Source organism: Thamnophis sirtalis, unplaced genomic scaffold, assembly GCF_051295495.1.
Source record: "Thamnophis sirtalis isolate CommonGarterSnake01/CBP01778 unplaced genomic scaffold, rThaSir2_p1.2 scaffold_1, whole genome shotgun sequence".
Taxonomy (NCBI): domain Eukaryota; kingdom Metazoa; phylum Chordata; class Lepidosauria; order Squamata; family Natricidae; genus Thamnophis; species Thamnophis sirtalis.
In genome coordinates, this window is record NW_028261381.1 from 96,010,252 (window position 1) to 96,034,425 (window position 24,174).

Below are 24,174 nucleotides of genomic sequence, written 5' to 3' on the forward strand. Positions count from 1 at the left end.
ATTTGGTGGGAGAGGACTGTTGGAAGGACTTCTGAGCCTCTCAAGGGTGAAAATGAAATAGCTCTTGAAGTCATCTCTATCCAACTTCCAAGTTAGAATTATTTAGAGGAAATAGTTTGCATGAGGGTCTGGCTGGAAGTATGTGCAACAACTGCAAAAGGATGTGTTGGAAGCAGAAGCATCTTCCTCTTTTAGTATCTCATTTAAGGAACTTCAACATGGGCATGAGTGCAGTTGAGTCTTCCTGTTCTCATTCTTGCTCTTTAAATCCTGGAAAAAGATGTCAAAATGGTCCTAAACTGGCCCAAGAAATAGTGATTTTGAGAGAGTTATAGGGTGGGAGTATCATCAGTCACCACCACCACTACAAATATTTTGGGTGTGTTTATGTCACCACTTCCAGTTAGATACCTAGGCTAGGCTAATGTCTATAAAGACTTTAGTACTGCCAGTTATTATATATATGATCAAGAATTCTCTGTTGTAGAATGAATGTCTTGCCAACAAAGGAAGTACTGATAAAGTGTTTGCTTAAAAGACCATCTTTACATCCATTTGCTTTAATAAAATTTACTTGGTATCCAGTTACCTATATTTAGCCAAGTGTATCAAGATAGTATGGTGCTGACCTTCAGAGTTTTTGGGTGGATCTGTTTATTTTGATCCTTTCCAAGTTAGAATAAGACCCCTAATGCAATCTTAGATTTAAAAGACTAATAAAACATCTGTTGGGAATTCATTTATTCATTTCTAGACAAGTGGACTGGGTTTCTGATATCTGGAATGCTCTTGGGTTACTCAGTGCAGTATACACGGCATTATTCATATTTGGAAAGGATTCTGATGTCATTTAACAGAGAAAATATGGTTGAAAAAGTGAAAGTTGTAGGAATCTTGACAGGGAATGTCCATGGCTGTCAAACTCACAGCCCATGGGCCAGATGTGTCATGCACTGATCATGCCCACATCCAGTTTAGCAAAGGGGGGGAGTCCAAATATGTCACATGACACCTCTGTGACACCACGAGTTGACATCCCTGCTCTAAGTAGTCAGATTATCATTCTTGATTTCAAGAAACTATATTGCAATAAACTAAGGGAAAAATGCAATGAGGTACCTCAGAATCTCTCCTGGGTCTGGTGTTTTTTGATATTTTTATAAATACCTTCAGCAAGTAGATAGAAGAGATGCTCATCAAATTTGGATGATACAAAACTGAAGGGGATTGTTAACTCCAAGCTAGGGTTAAGATTCACATGGATCTGAACTTAAACAAGGTGGTCTATCCAACAAAATGCTATTGAATAGCAAGAAATGTTAGGCGTCATGCATAAGTATGGGGGGCGGGGGAGAGAGAGAGATCCCAAGTACAAAATAATTTGTGAGTTGGCAGTAGTACTTTCAAGAAGTATCCAAATGTCTTGATAGATCACAGATTAAACATGATCCTGCTGTATGCTGCAGCTACCAAAAGAGCTGAAGTAATCAATGTAAGCCTAATTTGAGGTATAAGGTTGAGGTCACAGGAAGTGAATGTTCTACTCTTTGCTACACTAGACAAATTACATTTGGTATAACATGTGCAGCTTTGGACATCACAATTCAAGAATAATACTCATAAACTGAGAAAAGTCCTGATAAGAACAATAGATACTCTCAGGGGTCTAGAGGCTACATTTAAGAAGAATGATTAAAGGAACTGGACATATTTAACACTAGCTGGATACCCGTGCTTTGCGATGCAACTATGTGATCGGATGATACAGGAGAAATTCAGTTCACAATCCTTTGACTCAGTGGTGGTCGGTGATTGAAACACATAAGGGAATATCACTCCCATCACCTTGAATCCGGAGGAAGTTCCATAAGTGGAAGACATAGACATTTTGGTGAGGTACCGATGTTTAGTACTGTAAGGAGCCCCAGGCCACTCCTGAGTGAAGGAGTGAAATGTCTGCCAGTTTGAACTGAGATAATGGAATGTGAGGCAACTGGCAGTTGCAACAGAGTTTTTTTCAGGTGGGGAGGGAGAGTAGAATGTCTAACTCCTTAGCATCAGAGTGTGTTGATAATTGTATTAAAATACTAATAATATGATGGTAATTTTGAAAAAAATCTTTTCTTAGAGACCACCTAGAAGCCAAGAGGAACATATGTGCTGAATTTCAAGTTTGTAGGCTTTACGATTCTGGAGATTTCATGATGAGTGAGTGGTACTTGGCTTTTAGATAGATAGATAGATAGATAGATAGATAGATAGATAGATAGATAGATAGATAGATAGATAGATAGATAGATGATAGATAGATAGATATAGGATAAGGAGAGACATGATAGCCACCTTTAATACAGTACTCAAAGAGATGTCACATGGAGAAGACGGTTGATTTATTGTCTGTAGTGCTCCAGGATATAACATGAACCAATGGGTGGAAATTTATAAAGATCCAACTAAAAATAAGGAGGATTTTTGATGATGAGATCTATTAAGTAGTGGAACAATCTCCTGGATTTATTGATGATCCATCAATGGAGATTTTCAAGCAAAGGTTGGAGATTCATTTGTTTGGGATGGTCTGAGGATCCCTGCCTTAGGTAATGGGATGGATTCAAGGTCTTTCCAACCCTATAGCTTAGAACCTGAATAGCCTCCTTATACAGTGATGCTTTTTCCAATTAACTGCAGAGATGCAACCAGATAACATTAGATATTGATAAAGATGTGACTGACTTTTTATTGCCATGAAATTAATGCTGCACCTATTAACAAACTAAATAAATTCTGATCCATTTATTCAGTAAAGATTATATGAAAGTTCAATTGGCAAGCAAGTCCAGTACTTGAGCTAACTGTGGAAACTGTGCATTGTGAGACTCAGCTTAACCTCACAAGCTGTTCTTAATTATTCTGGATAACTGTGGGTAATTTATATGACCACTACAAACATTTCCTATCGGAATACACCCCTTGCGTAGGTTCTAATGTGCTTTAATCCTTCAAAGTGCTTAAATGCTAGCTACGTAATAGAGGAAATAAGATGACTTATTTTAGGAAATATAAGGAACAACCTAGTACTTAGAGTGGACCAATCAACATTCTTTATTTAGCCATTTATTAACTTTGCTTAACCAGAATTAATGGCCGGGCAGCAACACCAGTTTGGGAACATATGCAATCTGGTGGCAACAACAGCAATTTAGACATGATTAAAGGCAGAGAACCAGCCTTCCCACTTAAATATGCATGTGTATATATAACAAGATAGATGGTATTCGTTTTAAGATCTGAAGTACAGGGTGTGATCTTACCCCCTTTTTCCCAGCCAGCCTGACAACTGAGTGAAAGATTAGTCTGATGGCAACTTATGTATGGCTGATGAATCGGATGTGGAAATGCCATTTCACCAATGCTGCCTGTAATCTCAAACTCTTCATCTGTCTAGTCTGGAATTAGGTATTTTGGCAGGAGCTCTTTTGCCATTCTGTTACAATTTCTTCGCTTAACAGACTGGGCTGTTCATGCCCTAAAATTATCATGTAACAGATCAAATCATCTCTGTGAGATTGGTGTCCAACTGGAATATATTTCATTTATTTATTCAATGTCTACACTGCCTGTCTCACTTCAGTGAGTCTGGGAAGTTTGTGATTTCATTATGTGACATCATTCATGAACTGGCACGACAGTTCTCACCCCTGCACAAATTCATAGCCAAAAGCAAATACAGGAAGTCACGGGGAAGTGGGAAATGAAGGCATGGGGATAACGAAAGGTAAAGGTTCCCCTCGCACATATGTGCTAGTCATTCCTGACTCTAGGGGGTTGTGTTCATCTCTGTTTCAAAGCCGAAGAGCCAGCACTGTCCAAAGACATCTCCATGGTCATGTGGCCAGCCTGACTAAATGCCGAAGGTGCACAGAGCACTGTTACCTTCCCACCATAGGTGGTTCCTGTTTTTTTCTACTTGCATTTTTACATGCTTTCGAACTGCTAGGTTAGCAGAAGCTGGGACAAGTAACAGGAGCTCACTCTGTTACGTGGCGCTAGGAATTCAAACCGCCAAACTGCCAACTTTTCTGATCGACAAGCTCAGCGTCTTAGCCACTGAGCCACCGCATCCCTTCATGGGGGTAATAGACAACTATATTTTATTAAATGTTTGACTTTGACCTATAGTAATGCAGTATATGGTATCATAACTGAAAATTGGGTGTGGGATTCCAATACTCTCTCCTCCCTTTAAAAAAAAAGTGGGTGTCGAGGGCTCATTTCTCGATATAAGGTTAGATGAGGTAAGAGGTCATTCTGAGTATAAGGAGAAGTTAAAGATGCCCAGGGTGATAGAACTGGATTAACAAAGGACACCAGAATATCCCATCCTTGTAATAGGATAATCTTTGGTGGGATGGAGATAAACGTTTGCTACACCTGGCCCAGTTGGATCTCTTCAATACTGCTGACCATGGTCTCCTTCTTGGCCTGTTTGAGGAGGGGCAGTCTCCACTTTCCAGAATGGCCAGAAACAGTCAAGGAGGGGAGAGATGTTGAGAAGGAGTACTCCGGCTGTAGAGTGATGCAGCTTTGGGCTTTTTCCTTTCTACTGTTAGCCTCTACACCCAAAAGAAAGAAACTATCTATTGTTGTACAATGAGGTCTCCTCAATAGGAGCGTGGATAAACACACCAGCATGCCTAACGTCCCTGTCCTACTGTCCCCGTTTATTTGCACCCATTTCCTGTGTTCTTATTCATGTTTATTCTTATGCCTGTTATCTTGTATATGAGTGACAAACTAACTAACTAAATAAATAAAATAAATATACAGCTATACATCTCTAGCCTCAGAAGTATATAGAACTCAATGCCAGGATTTGGATGAAGGAAAACAAGCTTTATATCCCTGGAAGAGAAAGTAATGAAAGCTGACTGCAGAGCTAAGTCCTTCTTTAGCTCTGTGCATTGTTGCAATCCCTCACCATCTGGAAACGCTGCTAAAATAACAGGTGGAAGCCATGGCCAAGTGACTTTTTGCACAATTCAATCCTGTGCAGAGCATTTCTGGAACAGAAGGCTTTGCTGATAGTCACTCATGCCTTGACATCTTCACCTGAATGATTGTAACACACTCTCCATGGGGCTGCCCTTGGGAGCTGCAACTGATTTTATATGCAGCAACCAAGGTATTGTTTATTTAAGTTTATTAGAGCCACCCAATCCCATAGGCTCTGGGATTGGGTGGCTGCAATAAATTTAAATAAATTGTCAGGCCTGCAGCGGTTCCTTTATGAATCTTTGGCCTGCCACACTCTCTCTTCTAGTTTCATCTTTAGTATGCGTATTCATTAAGGGGGGGGAATAGCAAGGGGTAGAATGTGTTGTTTTCAAAATAAAACATTCCTTTCTAGAAGCTCAAGGTTATTTTTTGTCTCCGCACCTTTGCATCTGACTGGAACCAGCTGGGTGGAGATGCCAGCGTGGAAGAAGAAGAAGATTGGACCATGTGATGGATTTGTGGGTGTGGGGAAAAGATCATGAACTTTCAGCTGGGTGGAATCCCAGGAAGTTTTTCAGAATTGGGATTCCATAGTACGATGCCAACATGTCTGTTTTATTAAATTGGAAATTTAAGAATAGCTCTGCCTTGGACTCTGATTTAATTCTGCATGATATTTGGAACGCTGACATAAATAATAAATAAAATAGTCCCAAAGATGCTTTTTTCAAGAGACAACAGGACTACCTGGGTTTTCTTTGAAGACCTTTCACTTCTCATCCAAGAAGCTTCTTCAGCTCTGACTTGGATGACTGAGAATCTACATAATAAGTAAAATAATTAAATAAAAAAATAATACCTGGGTTACAAAACAAAAAGAGCCAGGGGTGGACTGCTATGGATTCATCTGGGTTTGGGAGAACCCATAACTAATGTTATGGCCAGTTCAGAGAACCTCCAAACTCCACCACTGGCTGGCCCTACTCACCCCTGCCCTGCCCCTCCCACCCCTCCCCGCCCCTCTCAGGAGTCTCCCCGTGGCCCCACGTGGACGCAAAGTGTGCAGGGTCTATGTGGAGGCTCAGGAAGGGGAAGAAAACAGGCCTCCCAGAAGGCCTCCAGAGCCTGGGGGAGGAAGTTTTACCCTTCTAGAAGCTCAAGGAAAGCCTCCAGAGCCTGGGGAAGGCAACCCCCCGCCTGCTGTGGTGCAGGAGGCCGACTAGGCCACACCCACCCAGCAACCAACAGAGAACCTGTTGCTGACATTTTTTAAGCCCATCCCTGTTTAGAGTTTTAGTGGAATCTGGGGAGATCAGGGAGAAAAGAGACAGAGGTCCTGTCACTGAGATAATATCATCTTCAGGGTCCTGAATTTTGAACCTTCTCAAGAACTTTCCCCTTCCTCTGGAATAGCCTCCTTCGGATAGTCAGACTGTCCTCCCATCTAGAAAGTTTTCAAATAGTCTTGAAAGCCTGGCTTTTCTAGATGGCTGGAAAATTGTTTTATTTATGAGGAACATTAATATAGGAGCAGGAGTAGCAACAGTATGAACTAGTTGGTTTCTTATTTGTGCTCAGAGTCTTCAGATCATGGTGTTAGATAAATGAGTAAATGAATAAATTTAAAAAAATGTGAGAAGGTTGCCAGCAGTCACTATGATCAATTCTTTGGAGAAACAAATACTGTTGCCCTTTTCTTCTTTCATTTCTTCTTGCTTTTTTATTCCAGGCTTTGTAACAATACTTTCAGTATTTGATAGTCAGTAAAGGGAAAGATTGTTTGTCTCTTGTTTGTCTTCAAGTGTTATCTCCCCATCTTGGTTGAAGATTCTGGGAGCTGCCATAGCAACATTTCTGGAGGATGCTTGTGAAATGCTAAATGAAAATCTAGGCTTTGATCCAGCTCCCCATTCTTCTCCCAAGGAAGAATACATTCAAATACCACCCCCTCTCTGATATTGCCAGCAAAAAAACAACAACTCTGTTGCCATTTTTGTACCTGGCAGATACCTAGACCCTGGATCCAGAAAAGACTTATATTATTTTCATGACTGTTCCTTGATGATTTTCTTATATTGCAAATAGAAATCTTTGTGATACATGTGAAATGCATGGGTTTTATATTCATTACGTTCTTTAAGTAAGTTAGATATTCTTTGATAGTTGAAGTTTTAGATGCTGAAGGAATTTAACTGGGTTTTTCTTTTAAACTATTATTCCTTACAAGTATTTCTCATCATTCTTGTAGAGTTAAGGCTCTACAATAATGTTCTACATTACTTTGAATTCTAGAATTTTCTATTGTTGAGCTGGAAAATTATACTGCAATTTGCCTTTTCAAGTCAAGAAATGTGAACCTTGTGAAATGTAGTTTAAAATTCAAAGAATAACAATAATATATATGCCAAAATAAATACCATAGTCATAGAAATTACAATTATATCTCTTTGCAAAGTATCATCGCAGTGGACAACTAGATTATTTGCTTGATCCTTTAAAGCATTCATCCAGGTGTGGGAATTATAACTTTATATATTCATTAAAAAGTTCAAGAGATTAAACTTGGTTTCTTAGCACAGTACAGATATTAGTTGGCTCCCTAATGCAAGAATCAGTAGCAATTATTACCTGAGTGGTGTTCTCAATAAAGCAATTATTGCAGTTGGCCTTTTTTTGTCACAGTTATTAAATGAATCCATTGACTTTGCTATTCAGAAACCTGCCAGGAAAGTCACAAATAGTGATCATTTGACCCCAGAATCACATGAACCCAATTGCAACCATCATAAGTGCATGCCAGTTGCCAGGTGCTTGGATTTTGATCATGTGACCATGGAGATGCTGATGGTCATAAGTGCAAAACCAGTTGTAAGTCACTTTTTCCAGTGCCTTTGTAATTTTTGCTAAATGACTGGCTTTAAGTCAAGGACTACCTATACATATATGTTCTGTCTGCGTTTACTATTTCCACCTTTCTCAACTGACTTTGTGTACATGTGCAATTCTGTCTTTGTGTGTGTGTGTGTCTGTGTGTGTGTGTGTGTGTGGATTTACAGTATATTCCATCTCTTTATTGTATCTCAGGGTAATATTCTGGGCAGTGTATGACATGGAATAGTCAATGGAAGTGCCAGAAGGTCTTTGTTTTAAAGGTGCCACAACTATCAGTTTTGTACAACATAGCTACAATATAAACTTGCTTGGTAAAATATTTTTTTAAAGCACAACAAGTTGCAGAATGAGGTATAAAGTAAAACATGAAGGAATCAAAGTAACATCAACTGCTTCAATGGGTGCAGAATGTGGCTGCACAAGCCATAATGAGTGCCCAAAGAAGGGCACATATAACACCTCTGCTCCATGAATTGGATGCCAGTTTGCCTTCATGGTGTTGGTTGTTACTTATAAAGCCCTACATGGCATAGGGCCAGAACACCTAGAGAACTGGCTTCACCTCATGGCATGAGACCATTCCATTCAGGCAGGGAAGGCATGCTGCAGACCACATCAGTCAAAGAATTTTGACTGGTGGGGTCTAGGAAGAGGGCCTTTTCTGCTGCTGCCCCTGTAGTGTAGAATATCTTGCCCTCAGAAATGAGTAAAGTCTCCAGTCTGTTGGCCTTCTGCAAAAGGGCCAAAACTTGACTATTGTATTTTTCAGAGTATAAGATGCACTGGAGTATAAGACGCACCAAGATTTTGAAGAGGCAAATTTTTAAAAAAAGTTTTTGCACTCTACAGACCTCCCAAAACCGGCCTGTTTTTCACAAAAATGTGCCTTTTTTTTCAAAAAAGGGCATGAATAGCCTTTAGGAGGCTTGTAGAGTACTCCTGGGGGGTAGGGGACCCCCAAAACAAGCAAAAATGGCCCATTTTTATCAAAAAGGGGGCATGCATAGCTTTTAGGAGGCTTATAGAGTGCTCCTGGAACCTCGGGGGGGGGGCAAACCTGAGCAAAAAACAGCCTGTTTTTCACTCATTTCTGCCCTCCCCAGCCCCCGGGAGCACTCTATAAGCCTTCTAAAGGCTCTGCATGGCCATTTTGGTGAAGGAGGAGGTGTTTTGGGAGGTAAAAAATTCTGTATTCAGTGTATAAGATGCATCCAGATTTTCAGCCTCTTTTTTGAGGGAAAAAGGTGCATCTTATACTCCAAAAATACAGTGTTTGGTCTTCAGTGGGGGACACAAGGGCCCACACAACCATGCGACTAGCTGGCCCTATGACACACACACACACACACCACCTCCTGCATTAACTGAGATTTTTGTAATGTTTTATCATTTAATTTTTTTTAAATTAATAGGATGTTAATGTTTAATTTATTGATTAAATTGTCCTCTTTGAGGCACACAGGCTATTAAGTGTGAAATCTAAATAAACATTAGGTTTGAGGAGGCCATAAAAATGATCTAGTCCCCTCCCTCTACTTCTCTTATGTTTTTGGGTCCTGAGTGTTAGATAGTTTATTCATAGGATATTCATAGTTGGGAGAAGCAGCTGTATTCATCCCTTCTTCACTGAAACCATTTTATCCTTCAGCCAAACGCTTATCCATAATCATCCTCATCACCATCAACTGCAAGATACTAGAACAAGTAACAAAGGATGTCAACAAGGCTGCTTTATACCAGTTTTCACGCATCTTGAAATTAACAAAACAGAGGGCTTTCTACCACTTGACCAACGAGGGAAATAGAAGGGTTAGTTCAGACCTCTCCTCACTTGATATTATAAGCATTTGTTTGGTTCCCCCTACCCCTGAGTCAGAAAGCTTGACTTGCAAAGCCCACAAATTGTTTACTATGGCAGCCAAAACACAAGAATTGCGAGGTAGAAGTTGCCTTCAGCCTTTTGCAATTTTGCAAAAGGAAATCCATAGTTTTGTTGCCATTTTGATTGAGCCACGGCTGACCAGGAAACAAGTTGATATGGTTCTCTAACATTGCTGACTTTGTGCAATAAAAGTGGAGCCGCTCCAGCCCAGGGCTCACTGTGAGGTGTCCTTTGTTTTCTTCCCATAGCCACTTCTCCCCACTCCTGCTACACACAACACTTTACATAGAGGTCACATTTTAAACCCACTTTCAAGCTGCATTGTAACAGTACCTAGTTAAGAAAACTACAGTATTCTCTTGCCCTCTTCCCCCAGAGAATTTGAATGAAACCTTTAGCCTACATTTAAGAAACCTGCTTGATCACAGTTAGAGCCTCTGTAACTAACTGGCTGTCTTACAAAGATACAAGAAGCAGAATTAAATTGTATGAAAGGAGGTGTATGGATTTATTGCAAGGGTTTTATCTTAAATGCAAACTAAACATACCATTTTTGCATCTGGATATGACATAATATTGTCTGGTACAAAGGCAAATGTCCAACTAACGATAATTACAACCATCTTTGGCAAATAGTTATTATTTAGTATGAATCATCACCAATAGTAACTTAAGCTGTGCCTTTATAAGAAAAATGTGTAATAGCTCTCAGAACTTTAAATATAGGTTAGATCTGTCCATAGTTTTTTTTTTAAATCCCAGAGTAAAGAACCTTTAATAATATCAAGTAGCTTTAAACTTCACCCATTTTTAACGGATTCATTGAAGTCAGATAAATTGTATTCTTTGTTACAAATATAAAGTGTATTACTAAACAAGCACATAATTATGAACATAATTCATAAGGATGTTACCAAATATTTCATCAGAACAAGAAACGATAGTTGGTATGACTCTTTCAAAGTGATTTTTTAAAATTGAGATGATTGAGGATGGCCTTATTTAAAAGATTTAAATGTTTTATTTAAATATTTATAATATAGGAATTGGGTATGTCTAGTCAGTCTAATCAAAAGAAGGACTAGGAGAGACATGATAGCAGTGGTCCAATATTTGAGGGCTCCTACAAAGATGTGGGGTCAACCTATTCCCCAAAGCACATGAAGGCAGGAGAAGACTAATCAACCAAAGGAATAGCCTTCAGAAGTTGTGAGTGCTCCATCATTGGAGGATAACCATTCATTGGAGGATAACCATTCATCTGAAATGGTATGGGGTCTCCTATAACAACAGAGGGTTGGACTAGAAGACCTCCAACTCTTTTATTCTCTGTTCTCTGTTCTAAAACAAAATGTTCTAACTCTGAAATTTTGCATTTCACAGCAGATTCATCCGCCGAGATATTCTTATCTTCCACTAATTATTCCACATTAATCTATTGAATAACAAAACTTAATATCTCACCTGTGGCCTCTCCAGTCAATGATAACTTCTTAAAGTGCAATCTTTTGTATATCCACTCAGAAAGAAACTATATTGTGTTTGGAAGGATTTGCTTTAGCAGATGGAAGCTAAACAGAATAATTCTGTTAACACAGGAAAATTATATCTTTGAACAACTTCTGGCCAGACTTCTACTGATCAGGACAGAAGTGTGGGGAAGACCATTTGATTGTTTTATTTTAAGTATTTATATAGCTGTCCATCTTACCTTGAACTCTTTTTTTCTGATTTACCTTTTTGCAAGCTGAAATTGATTTCTAAAATGGTTCTCTATTTGTTTCAGTGGGAGAGAGAAAAACTTTAATAATTTTCCCTTCTAGAAAACATTTGTGTTTGTGTATTTGCTTATAAAACAAGACAGACATCACTAAATATTGGATATACAAAGCATGCATACGAAATGTTGTATATCATTCTTAACCTATAAGTAAAATGCAAATGAATCACGGTGGCTGTTCTTGAAGCAATGTGCCAATGCAGAAAGATTTCACCATTGAACTGCTGTATATTTTTTTAAAAAAAAAACAGTTTTCTTTCATCTTCAGATTATACGACTTCACAGGACATATAAATACCTATGTGCTAACAATTAACTTAAATGTTGTATTTAATGGCAATAAAAAGTAAGTAGTCTTACCTGTGTGAGAATTAACATATCTTGTATAACAAGGATTGGTGATGGGAACACATGGTGTCATAAACTGATTTAAGTTACATGACCTGATTCTCAGTTAATTATTTTACAATTCATTTATGTTCACCAAATGTTGGAGACCTTATTGTCAAAAGGTGCTGTAAACAAAAATGCTTTGATCAGATAAATGATGTGACAGAGCAATTTCACATTACAATGATACAACATGTCTGAAAAACCACCACTTAAGAATAAAATAATTAATAGGATATAGGATGACTTCTTCAAGCTAATTGTTTTTCATAACCAGTTTGCTTTTTTCCCCAGGCAATCCCCTTTCTTTCCCTTCTCTCAGCTTTTTTTCATCCACTGGGCATTAACTAATTCCCAATATAAATCAAAATATGATCAAGCTAAACATTGGTATCTTATCATTGCATGCAATATTCTTTTACTATTGATTCAGCATGTTACCAAATTATCAGTATCATTAAAAAGCATCAAAAATGGTACAGCAAAAAAAATGAGCACAATGCATTATTGATCCTTACTATGTTAGGATGTTAGTTATGTTATTGACATGGAGGTTCAGCAAAGCATTCAAATTTGCATTATTTGCAAACTAAAACCTTTCCCTAAATGTGATTTGTCAGTGGCAAAATTTAGGGTGCAGCAAATTCTGAGGGAGGAACAATATCTACTATTTCACCACATAGGTATAGGAATTTGGCTTTTTCAGTCCCGTACTTAAAAGGTAGAAACCAGTGATAGCATCGATTTTTCTAATCAGTATTTTCAGGATCCTTAGCCTCTAGTACATGCATGGTGTTCTTTTTCCAACACTTAACTCTTAACCTTCTCATGAGAGAGAGGAGGGAGAAAGCAGGGAAGAAAAGAATGTATATGCCTTGTGCAGGATACTGTATAAAATATATGTAGAATTATATTCATTATGCAGATGATATAAACCAACATCTAGTAAGCAAAAATCAATAGTAATGCTTTCTATAGTAGGATCCTAAGCAAATTGGGGGGGGGGGGGGAAATAGTACTTTTTGTGGCATGAACTTTTCATAAATCTGTAAAAGGAACATACAGTGCCACCTTGTGGCATTGATTACATTCAAGTGAGAAATTATTAAGCTGACAATAAATCATGCTATGGTATATGGTAAATGGTTTAGTGCTTCTAAATCCCAAGATGGTTTATATTTTTACTATGGACTATGGACTTACTTTATGATTCAATACATTTTCCAGAAATAAGTGAAATAAAGGGTGATTTATTCAACATAACTCAACTCAAAAATAAGGCACACATTAGCTTCTCACCATTGTGTAAATCCATATTGGCCTCATCTGCATAAATAATAATGTTGGCTCCTAAAGAACAAAATCTCTCCACTCTCTCTCCATGCACTGAGAAACACAATAAGCCTTCCAATAATTAGAAATTAGAACTATAACAATAGTAATAGCACTTAGATTTACAGTATATACCGCTTCGTAGTGCTTTACAGCCCTCTCTAAGCAGTTTACAGTGTCAGCATATTGCCTCCAATAATCTGGGTCCACATTTTATCGACCTTGGAAGGATGGAAGGGTGAGTTGACCTTGAGCCGCTCAGGATCGAACTCCAGGTTGTTGGCAGAGTTAGCCTGCAATACTGCATTCTAACCACTGCACCATCATGCACCACATAGAATAGCAATTATATGTCAGTTGTGTGGATCTCTCTGAACAATATTAGATTTTTGTGTGTTTTGTGTTACAGCACAACATTTAGTAGGGTAATTTAAATATGATTTTTGTTTTCTTGGAAGTAACCCAGCACGTATGTTCTTATGAGTCTGATTCATTGGAATGTCTTTAAAATTTAGTAATCTCAGGTAACTTAGTCATCTCAACTAATTACATTAGAACAGACTAGCACATCCGGAAATGCATGTATAATTTCTTCCTTTGTTTACCTTGGTGAGATTATAGCACCTAGTACAAATGAAACCTTTTAGTACAAATAAGAATAAAGGGCAAGAAATACTTTTATGAATCATGAACTGATAATACATTATCTGGGCAAGAATAATAATAGTAGGTGAGCTATGCCATTAACCTGCTTAATTGAATTGCTTCTAGATAAGAAAATCCTTCTGAAGCACAGAATGATAAGTTTATGCCATTATACTTCTCTGAGCTTCGGAATCATTCAACAAATTACAAAATTCACGGAGGGGAGGAATACCTGCATGAGAACTGTCAAAATGGTACGAAGGAAAGTACAAAGTTTCATTCTCTTGAATTCTTGTGTACTTCATAAAGTGAAGTACACAAATTAGGGACTAGTGATAAAAAACAAAGAAACTCTAAAAATTAGTCCAAATATATTAGAGGCAGAATTTAGAGTTTAAAATTTGCCTTTGAACTAGATTGAAAGCACTGAATTATGCTTGGTAGTTATAAGTAGTCCTCAATTAAAGACTGTAAGTAGGATAGTTGCCAATAAATAGCAGTCAGATTTAAAACTGATAGGCTACATTAAATATGCTTAATGCAGCTGTACTAAACTATGTAAATTAAAATCAATAAGTAAAAATGCTGGTGTAATACATTTTATTTGATTTTGAGTAAGCAGATTCCTTTGTCTTTCTTTTAAAAAAAGAAAAGAAAAAAAGCATTCCTTTTATAAATTAGCCAAAGCAAAGCTTGCTCACACTGAGCAAACTTAATCCAAAAAGCTAAGCAAAACTGACTCTGTTTAATACTTGAAGGGAATTATCTAGAACAGGAGTGTCAAACTGGATTTGAGGGCCAGATCAGCATTATAATTCTTCTCTGCAGACCGGCCAGAGGGTAGACAGGACGGACGCCTCCTGCAGCACTTTGCTGGCCAAAATGGGATACTGGAGGGGCAGAGATTGCAGAGGGCCATCCAGGATAAAAATGGGGCACAAGCGGGCGCACACAGCCCCCCATGCCCATTTTGGCTGCCAGAGACACCATGGGCCATCCTTTGGTATTTCTAGATTTAAGCATCCCTGATCTAGAAGATCTAGTATTGTAGGCTAGTGGCAAAATTTAGTTTAGTTTAGTTTAGTTTAGTTTAGTAGAGTTTTAGTAGTCTAGTTTAATAGAAAGAAGGACTAGGGGAGACATGATAGCAGTGTTCCAATATCTTTGGGGTTGCCACAAAGAAGAGGGAGTCAAACTATTCTCCAAGGCACCTGAGTGTAGAACAAGAAGCAATGGGTGGAAACTAATCAAGAGAGAAGCAACTTAGAACTGAGGAGAAATTTCCTGACAGTCAGAACAATTAATCAGTGGAACAGCTTGCCTCCAGAAGTTGTGAATGCCCCAACACTGGAAGTCTTTAAGAAGATGTGGGATAGCCATTTGTCTGAAACGGTATAGGGTTTCCTGCCTAGGCAGGGGTTGGACTAGAAGACCTCCAAGGTCCCTTCCAACTCTGCTATTGTATTATTATATAAAATGTTTTAGAATGTTAACTGTGTAACTTCTTCTGCACCAGGTGACACCTCCATTTTTCTTAAATTTATGGGTCCTATATGAAAGGTAGTTTATCTGACTCCAGGGTATTCATAGTTGAAGGGAGCAGCTGTTTCTCATACCTTCTGGACTGGTACCACTTTATCTTTCAATTGCAAGCTAATCAGCTACCATCCTCATCTCTAGCAATCTCAAAATGTTAACAAGCAACAAAGGAGGTCAACAATGGCTGTTCTATTCCAGTTTCCAGAGGTCCTAAAGCTAGTTAAAAAAAAAAAAGGACCTCCTCCCAATTGACCAAAGAGGGAAATACTCTGATTAGTCCAAACCCATTCCCATTTGATATTATACTGTAAACATTTGCTTGGTTTCTTGCCCCTCCACCAAATTAATTAATGAGCTCACTAATAAGTAGGGGCTGGAAATCTGTTTTTAAGCATCTATCACTGAACTTTAATCCTGAAGTCAATAGAATAATCCGCTATGATAAATCATTATTTGAAATAATTTAAATTCTCCAAGTTGTACCCTGTTGTTTTGACAACAGCTGGTCAAATGCTACATCAGTCCCATAACAGTAGGAGGCCAGCTCACTCTTTGACTCAAGGGGATTCCTGTGAATCTAAGTTGTCACCAGATATTTTCAAAATGCTAATGTGAAATATTTAAAAGAGATGGCATGTCTCCGCAACGGTGATGTGTGGTAGTACTGAAGCTAAGCACTAGATCAATCTGCATAAGTCCTTCTAGAGTCAAGTGGGAATACCTTTGATTCCTAAATATGTCCTTGTGCTGATTTCTTTAGCTACTACAGAGATGTAAAAATGATTAGTCCTTGATAAGTGGGCAAAATAAATACATGCGTAGTTACATAAATCCTCCCTCATTGTCCTCACTTTTTGATCTGAAAAGAGGCAGTGGAAGACACTTCCTTATGATCACTGCTTGCCAAACCTCCTTCCTAACAACCTAGACTAGAAATTGTTAATCCAAAGAACAAGTCATTTAGACTAGTTCTAAGTTGACTAGTTGATTAGTAATATTTATTAGAAGGAAGGCTGAAGAATTCCAGCAACTATTCCACTTTTCTATTAAATCTTTTTTATTTTATTTTTTTACAGAGAGGTGGAAAAGTCAGATAAATACCCCCAGAATCTCCTCGCCAAACCAATCCCAGCTTCTAAGCAGCAAGGTCACCAAACAGATTCACTTCTAGCACAGCAGCCATCAGACAGCATTGAATCTAATGGGGCTTGCTTTATAAGAAGCATGCATAGATGCAGGCTTTCCAAACTCAGATTTCCACAACCTCTTTGTGTTGTTGTGTGAGAAATTAGGTTGTGCATGAAAAGAATTGCCTGAATGATGAATTAATATGACAATATGAGTGAGTTCTTTTAAAGGTAATGACTGACTAAAATTCATCTGCTGTTAATTCAGTGGCTCTACCCTTTTTGAGTATAGTTTCTGGCTCGTATGAACACACACATATTTAGGCACATATACATGCATACAAGTGGCCACATACATTGGTTGGGGGAAGGCTATCTCCAGATTGGTTTTAAGGGGAGATGGCAATCCCAACTGACGAGGTAGTGGAGCTTAATAGGATAAATGGTTTATTTATTTATTTATTTTATTTTATCAATTTCATATATACATTCACAATTATATGATCTCATAACTATTATTAATAATATGTATTTATAACAATTTTTCCCTACAGTTGACAATATACTTGAAGATTGCTTTCTTAACATCCCATAGATCCATCTTATCTTACAACGGTCCTACTTCTTCTTCCCTCCCTCTTTCCTTCCCTCGTTTCTTCTCTCCTACTCCCCTTCCTTCCCTCCTTCCTTCCCTCCCTCCTTCCTCTTCCCTCCTTCTCTCCTTCCCTCCTTCCTTCCCTCCTTCCCTCCTTTCTTTTCTCCTTCTCTCCTTCCTTTCCCCCTTCCTTTCCTCCTTCCTTCCCCCCTTCCTTCTCTCCTACATTCCCTCCTTCCTTCCCTCCTTTCTTCTCTCCTTGCTTCCCTCCCTCCTTCCTACCCCCCTTTCTTCTCTTTCTTCTCTCCTTCCTTCCTTCCTCCTCTCCTTTCCCTTCCCTCCTTCCCCTTCCTCCCCTTTACCCTTCCCCTCTTCTTCCCATTCCTCCCCTCTTTCCTACTCTTACATTCCCTCCCATTCTTCCTCTGCCTTTCCCTTTCTCCTATTCCTCTCCTTTCTCTTCTCCTTCCTATCTTTCCTTCTACTCCTCCCTCCATCCACTCTATCCGTTGTTGTGTTTACATATTCTCCTCTTCAGGGGATGACCTGGTTCTCTTTTTTTTCTCCTTATTTGAAAGTTATATAAAAAAAGGCAAGATTTACAAAATACAAGATACAAAAATAGATAAAGCTCTTTACATATTTTCATCTCCCATAGCTCATCATCTAGGATAAATGTATTTTTCCGTATTTATTATTTACTTTTGGGGAAATATCTTACATCTAGGATCATCTTCCTTCTGCACAAATACACTACAAAGTATTATTGTAATACTGACTTTCTGTGAACACCTAATACCATATCCTCATAATATAACTGAGAAAGATTCAGTTGATAAAAAAGTAGGCTTCCAACCCACTTAAATGGGGAAAAGTCTTCAAACAGTTCTAGACATAAGTGTATGGTTGAGATTAACTTTAAAATGAACATATGGTCTAGCATAACATTACATTGAAAATAGATCCTGGAAGAGCCATTTATGATTAAAGTCTATACAGTGATAACCACTAAATAATATCACATTTTCTTTTTAAAAAAAATAGTCAAACTGAATTTCTTCTTGTCAGGGAAGTACGGTATGTAGAAACTGCCACCTTGTGTTGAAACAAAGTAGAAACATTCATGTTCTCTCTATAATTGTGTCTTCTTTCAATTAATTTGTCAATAGAGATGGCATTGCTTATCACTGTCTCCTAGACATTATGGTGAAGGGTCTCAAATGATTGGGAGGGCTTCTTTCCCTGCAACCATCTACAGTCAAGGGACTGAAGTGAAGTGAAGTTTTGAAGAGTAATTTGGAGTACAATGAACTCTAGACCAATTCCACTTTAGGACATGATGTCAGAATTACCTTCCATTTAGAGCTTCCAATAAACACTGAGCTTCATTCAGATTATTTCTGTTTAGTGGCCTTTGTAATCTTTCTACTGAGGCACTAATATTTCAGAAAAGGCCACGAGCATTTATATTCAGAGTGAGCAGCAAAAAGAGTGAAGCTAAAAGATCAGTCACATGCCAGTCTTTTTAAGACTTCTCTCAGTTGGCCAAAGTTCCTTCAGGTTCCTAAATGTGTTACAATTTGGGATGTGATTATCAAATGACAGGGACGTGGCGTCTCAGTGGCTAAGACTCTGAGCTTGTCAATCGGCGGATGAGTTCGGCAGTTCGAATCCCTAGCGCCACGTAACGGAGTGAACTCCTGTTACTTGTCCCAGCTTCTGCCAACCTAGCAGTTCGAAAGCACGTAAAAGTGCAAGTAGAAAAAATAGGAACCACCTTTGTTGGGAAGGTAACAGCATTCTGTGCGCCTTCAGCATTTAATCATGCCAGCCACATGACCATGGAGACGTCTTCAGACAGCACAGCTCTTTGGCTTTGAAACAGAGATGAACACCCCCCCCCCTAGAGTTGGGAACGACTAACACATATGTGCGAGGGGAAGCTTTACCTTTACCTTATCAAATGACAGACTAAGAATTCCAAGGGCTATGCTGTGAGATGAAGACTACTTTAGGATTGCCATAACAATGTTATGTTAACAATGGAATGAAGTAAACGACGACAGGAAATACTAAATTAAGCTGTTTTTCAAAAGACCCTAGATCATTGAACATTGAAATGATAACACTCTATCTCTAAAGATTTTGGGAAACTCTGCCCACACAGAATCTATTTCTAACCACAAACACAGCTTAGAAACACCAGATGACAAACTAGCTAAATGAACAACTTTACATGGTCAGTGGAAATAAATGGGAATGGATCAGTCGGCCACAAAACCTCCAAAGCACCATTTCAAGCAAATTACATACCGTATGCAGTTCTTTGATTTTAATTCCCAATTCAAGGTCTTTGTTTTCTTTTTCTTTTCCCCTTAATGAAAAGCAGATGGAGGCAGCTAAATCTGAAATGGTGAAGTAGCAGTTAGAAAAAAGTGGTCAGTTCCAGCCTCTTGCCATTTTTCTGTTCAAAACTGGTAAGAGAAAGATGCAGAGATTTAATGTCCATTAAAAAGAAATTTTGTAGAGGAATATTTTAAGCTGCCCCAAGAGTCATTTACTAGTTTCCCACTGTGTGTGAGAAAAAAAAATATTTTGTGAATCTATTGTATTTTGATACTATTTTTAAATTGCCTTGGAAAAATTTAGCTGCAGAAAAACAGGATATAATTCATCACTAATGGATACATAAGCAAAGAAATGAAACCAAAATTCCCTATTAACTGGAAGAGATCCTTTCCATTAGATAACCCCAGAAGTTATCTTGTTAACCAGCACAAGGCCAAAAATCTTGAGAGAGATGGAACTTCCTTAATTTTTTTTCATAAGCCCTGGTATGATGCTTCTGTGAAAAATCCTAATATCAAGGGTTGACAAGGCTACTCACACACAATTTGACAAGCTTTAGGTGAAAGTTGTAGGCAGGAAAGAAAAACGCCAATGGCTATTCACACCGTAAGCAGAAACGAACGAAGCTTTAGCAAAGGACATCTATGGAGATTCTCAGTCATCCAGGTCATGGTTGTCCCAAAAATGCTTTTTCAAAAGACAACTGGACTTTGTTTTTTTCTCTGTAGACATTTCTCTTCTCATCCAAGAAGCTTCTTGGGTTCTGAGTGATAACTGAGTAAGCTTTTTGAATGAGAAGTGCAATGTCTTCAAGGAAAAAACCAAGTCCAGTTGCCTTTTGAAAAAAGCACTTTTAGGTTTAGCAAAGGATTACATAAAGGAATCAAAGTGAAATATATTTTTAAATGCTTCCCTTTATAAAGCCCTATACTCATCCAATTCCTTAAAGAAATTGGTGAATTGGTCCCATCTAAAACTCAAGGAGAGCAGAACCCATTCTCTCTTATCAATGAAATCCAGTTTGCAGCTTTTATTCAGCTTTTGAATAACTGGGAAGGTGGGACCAGCCATTAAATAACTTTCTCATATATCATATGACAATGATCAGTCTCTCCCTAAGAATTAGCTATTATAATTTATTTTTATATTCCTAGAGAATCAAAAGAAGCTGCCTAGCTTCTTTTCCTGTGTGTGAGAGAGGGGGCGAAGGGAGGGATAGGGGAGAGAGAGGGGGGGGAGAGAGGGAGAGAGATAGATAGATATATCATGGCTGTTTATGTAATACAGTATTTACCTTATCTCAGGTACCCCAGATCCCAATATGCCACTCACTTCTTCCCTCAGCTCTGTCTGTAAAAGTAAATCTGCAAAAATGTTTGAAGCCAGAAAGTAAGTTCTTTGGTTTTCATATCTCTCTCTGAAGCAGTTCAAAGGCTTGCCATTCAATATTAACAGCCCCAGTCACTGCAAAGCTTCCATTTTAAAATGCAAAGGCACGATTCAATAAAACCTTCAAATTGAATTCAACCATCAAAGCTTGACACAAATCTACTAAGGATAATGTGTTTTTAAAGAAAATTTCCAATAAACTAAGAAATACTTCCAATTTCTTCCACTGTGGGGAGCATTCTGGTTTGTAAAATGTCTGGAGAGTGGGGAAAGCTTTAACATTCAGTTTAAAGTTTTAGTGCTTTGGAAAGCATTACTGAAATTGTATTTCAAGCTGTAATCTTAAAGACACTAATCAGAGAAAAAAATCTAGGGGAACTCATTCTGTCTTACATCTGACTACTACATTAACAGGTGATCACTAAAGTCTTGCTGTTTTAAAATAGGTGTATTATATTCTATTAAACAAAGCAAAGTTACTGGAAGCATGAAATATAAAGTATTTCCCCTCAGCAAATGTTAGGCTTCAACCTAGTTATATAAAATATTTTGAATTTACAATCTTTCAAGTTTATTTATCTAATTATTAAACTGAAATGCTTCCCGTCACACCTAGCAGTGACTCTAGCCAGCTTACAATCAATAAAAATAATATAAACATTAAAACAATAAATAGTAACACTGAAATTGATTAAAAATTACCAAAGATGAAAGGAAGAGAGCAAGACCGGGCATGGTGATCTTAGTCCATTAATCACCTCCAGACTGGCACACCCTCATTGTGAACCCAGGCCAGTTAGAGTGATGTTTTGAGACTTGTATAGAAGGTCAAAAGGGTGGGTGTGGACCTAACTTGGGGGGGGGGCACTGTTCCAGAGGGCGGGAGCCGCAGGAAAAAAGGCTGTTCACCAGCCAGAAATCTTTGACCAATATGGTCTTCCTCATGCCCTTCTGCTGGCATTGGTGGGGCAGGCCCATTATATTGGGTTGGGACATGGGTGAAATCAACTCACCTTCACTACTGGTTCGCAAATGTGAGTGTATGTGCGTGATCACTTTCCTCACATGCACCACTTCCATGCATGCGCAGGACCTTCCACGCATGCAAGGAGCATCAAAAATGGGATGTGATGATGTCCCGGTGGGTGGGCGGAGCTTCCCGCCACCACCACTACTGGTTCACCCAAAACGGATAGAACCGGTTGAATTACACAACTGGGTTGGGACAAGTTTAATATGAAATGTCCAGCCAGAGCTATTACATGGGCAAAAATGTGAGGGAGGTTCAGAAGGACCCATTTTTGAACAGTATCAAAGTTTCAAACCTCAAACAGAACATTTTAGCATGCCTTGAACATTTTTTTGCATCCACTTACATGTTAAAAAATATATAAATTTTCTATTGATCTTAACTCCACTAACTGCGAAGGGGGAGGGCGGGAGGGAGAAGATTGTAGAAGTACCATTCTACATATTGAGGAATGTTGGTGTTGTTGTCAAAATCCCTTTCTTCTTCTTCTTATATAATGAGACTGTTTTACACAACAAAAATACATCGTTGAACTTTCTAAAAATAATAAAATATTAGCAATAATTGAATACAAAATAATAATACAGGCTTAACTGTTCCTGCTCCTTGGGGACAGTGGAAGAGTTTGAGCACCAGCAAAATGTGGAAAGTGATCACTTATTTGTGCTTTTTTTAAATCCCAAAGACTAAAGAGCAGTCCCCAGGGAAGGCGCATTGAAGTCAATGGCAATGGATATGAGCATTTTCCTACAGATGGAGAAAACAAGATGCTGTGGGAATTTATTTTCATCTGTATTCCATTAGACTCTCAAACTTTTCTGGTAGATAACATGAAAATACAAATTAATGAGTTGGAGTCTATAAATAGGGCTCTTTTGGTGATTTTGTACTACTCATTATATTTCAAAGAAGATAAAAGGTCCATTGTATAAACATGTTACACCACAAAAGCTATACAGTATGCATGTTCCTGAGTTGAACCACTTCAGACTGTAGATGTCTCCCCATGCAAAATAATTCCTTCACAAAGAACAGAACAGAAACATGTTACAGATGTGTTCTCCTAGAGAATTATATTTTGGGGGGGCAGCTGTTTAGGCATCAGGTTAATACTAGAGTGGGACCCCTATTAATGTGAATGTTGGGGGCCTTATCTCTTAAGCATAGAATTTGTCTCTTGCAACAGCACCTAAATCTTTCCACATTATAGATCAGTTTCAATTATTTTTCTTACAAGAACTTAGATAGACTGGGGCATTGCAACTCCCAATTATCTCAATTGAATCTTATTATTTATGTCTGTTTCAGTTCCCGACTCTGGGTTCGATCCACTTTTGGGAAGGAAATAGTCTTGGTAAATGACTTAGCAATAGCAGTAGCGTAGCTTAGCAATAAGCACTTAGATTTATATACTGCTTCATAGTGCTTTACAGTCCCCTCTAAGTGGTTTAAAGAGTCAGCCTACTACCCCCAACAGTGTGGGTCCTCATTTTACTGATGTCAGAAGGAGGGAAGACTGAGTCAACTTGAAGCCGTTGAGACTCAAACTGCCAAACTGCTGGCAGCTGGCAGTCCGCAGAAGTAGCCTGCAGTACTGTATTCTAACAATTGCACCACAGACTGGTTTCATATGGTTTTGCTCACTTGCATGGCCAGGTTCCTGATGGGCCACAGACTGATGCCAATCTGTGGACAGGGGTTAGGGACCTCTGAATTTATATTATTCTATCAGCTTTGTGTGTAGGGTTACAAGATACCACTTGTCCTCTATTGGGCAAGTACAGCTTTAAAAGTAAATATTATCTAGCTTTCTGAGTAACTTGATTTTTTTTTAAACTATTTTCACAACATAGTCATTCAAACCTTCAGGAAGTATAACCTTGTAAATGGTTTGTTTGTTTCTTTCCCTTGTCTGTCAATACACTCGACAGCCTAGATTTATGTTATTTAATTTATTTCCTGATTCCAACAATCAATTTCAATCCAGCCCCCTTCAAATCTATCATCACTGAAGTCTGCAGATTACATCACATTATATATTTCTCTTTTTTACAGTACTTTTTATTGAAATTTTTAGCAGAAATCAAAGATACAACAAAACGAAATTAGAAAAGAAAGGAAGAGCACAAGAAGAAGGGATAGAAAGTGCAGAAAATAAAAGAGAAAGAGAAAAAATGGGGAAAATATATTTTAAAAAGTAACTTCTGATCAGAGTCGTTACAAGCAAGT

General features: G+C 38.3%; 1 long non-coding RNA gene across 1 annotated transcript in view; it reads right to left on the reverse strand.

The window, feature by feature from the left end:
* LOC148049625 (uncharacterized) overlaps positions 1-21,482 on the reverse strand; it is a 44,353-nt gene extending 22,871 nt beyond the window's left edge. The window contains exons 1-3 of the long non-coding RNA XR_015697242.1: positions 20,821-21,482; positions 19,491-19,582; positions 11,910-12,064 (exon numbers count right to left, since the gene is read on the reverse strand). This is a non-coding gene — a long non-coding RNA (uncharacterized LOC148049625). The remainder of the gene's footprint in view (positions 1-11,909; positions 12,065-19,490; positions 19,583-20,820) is intronic.
* Positions 21,483-24,174: the final 2,692 nt, after the last annotated feature.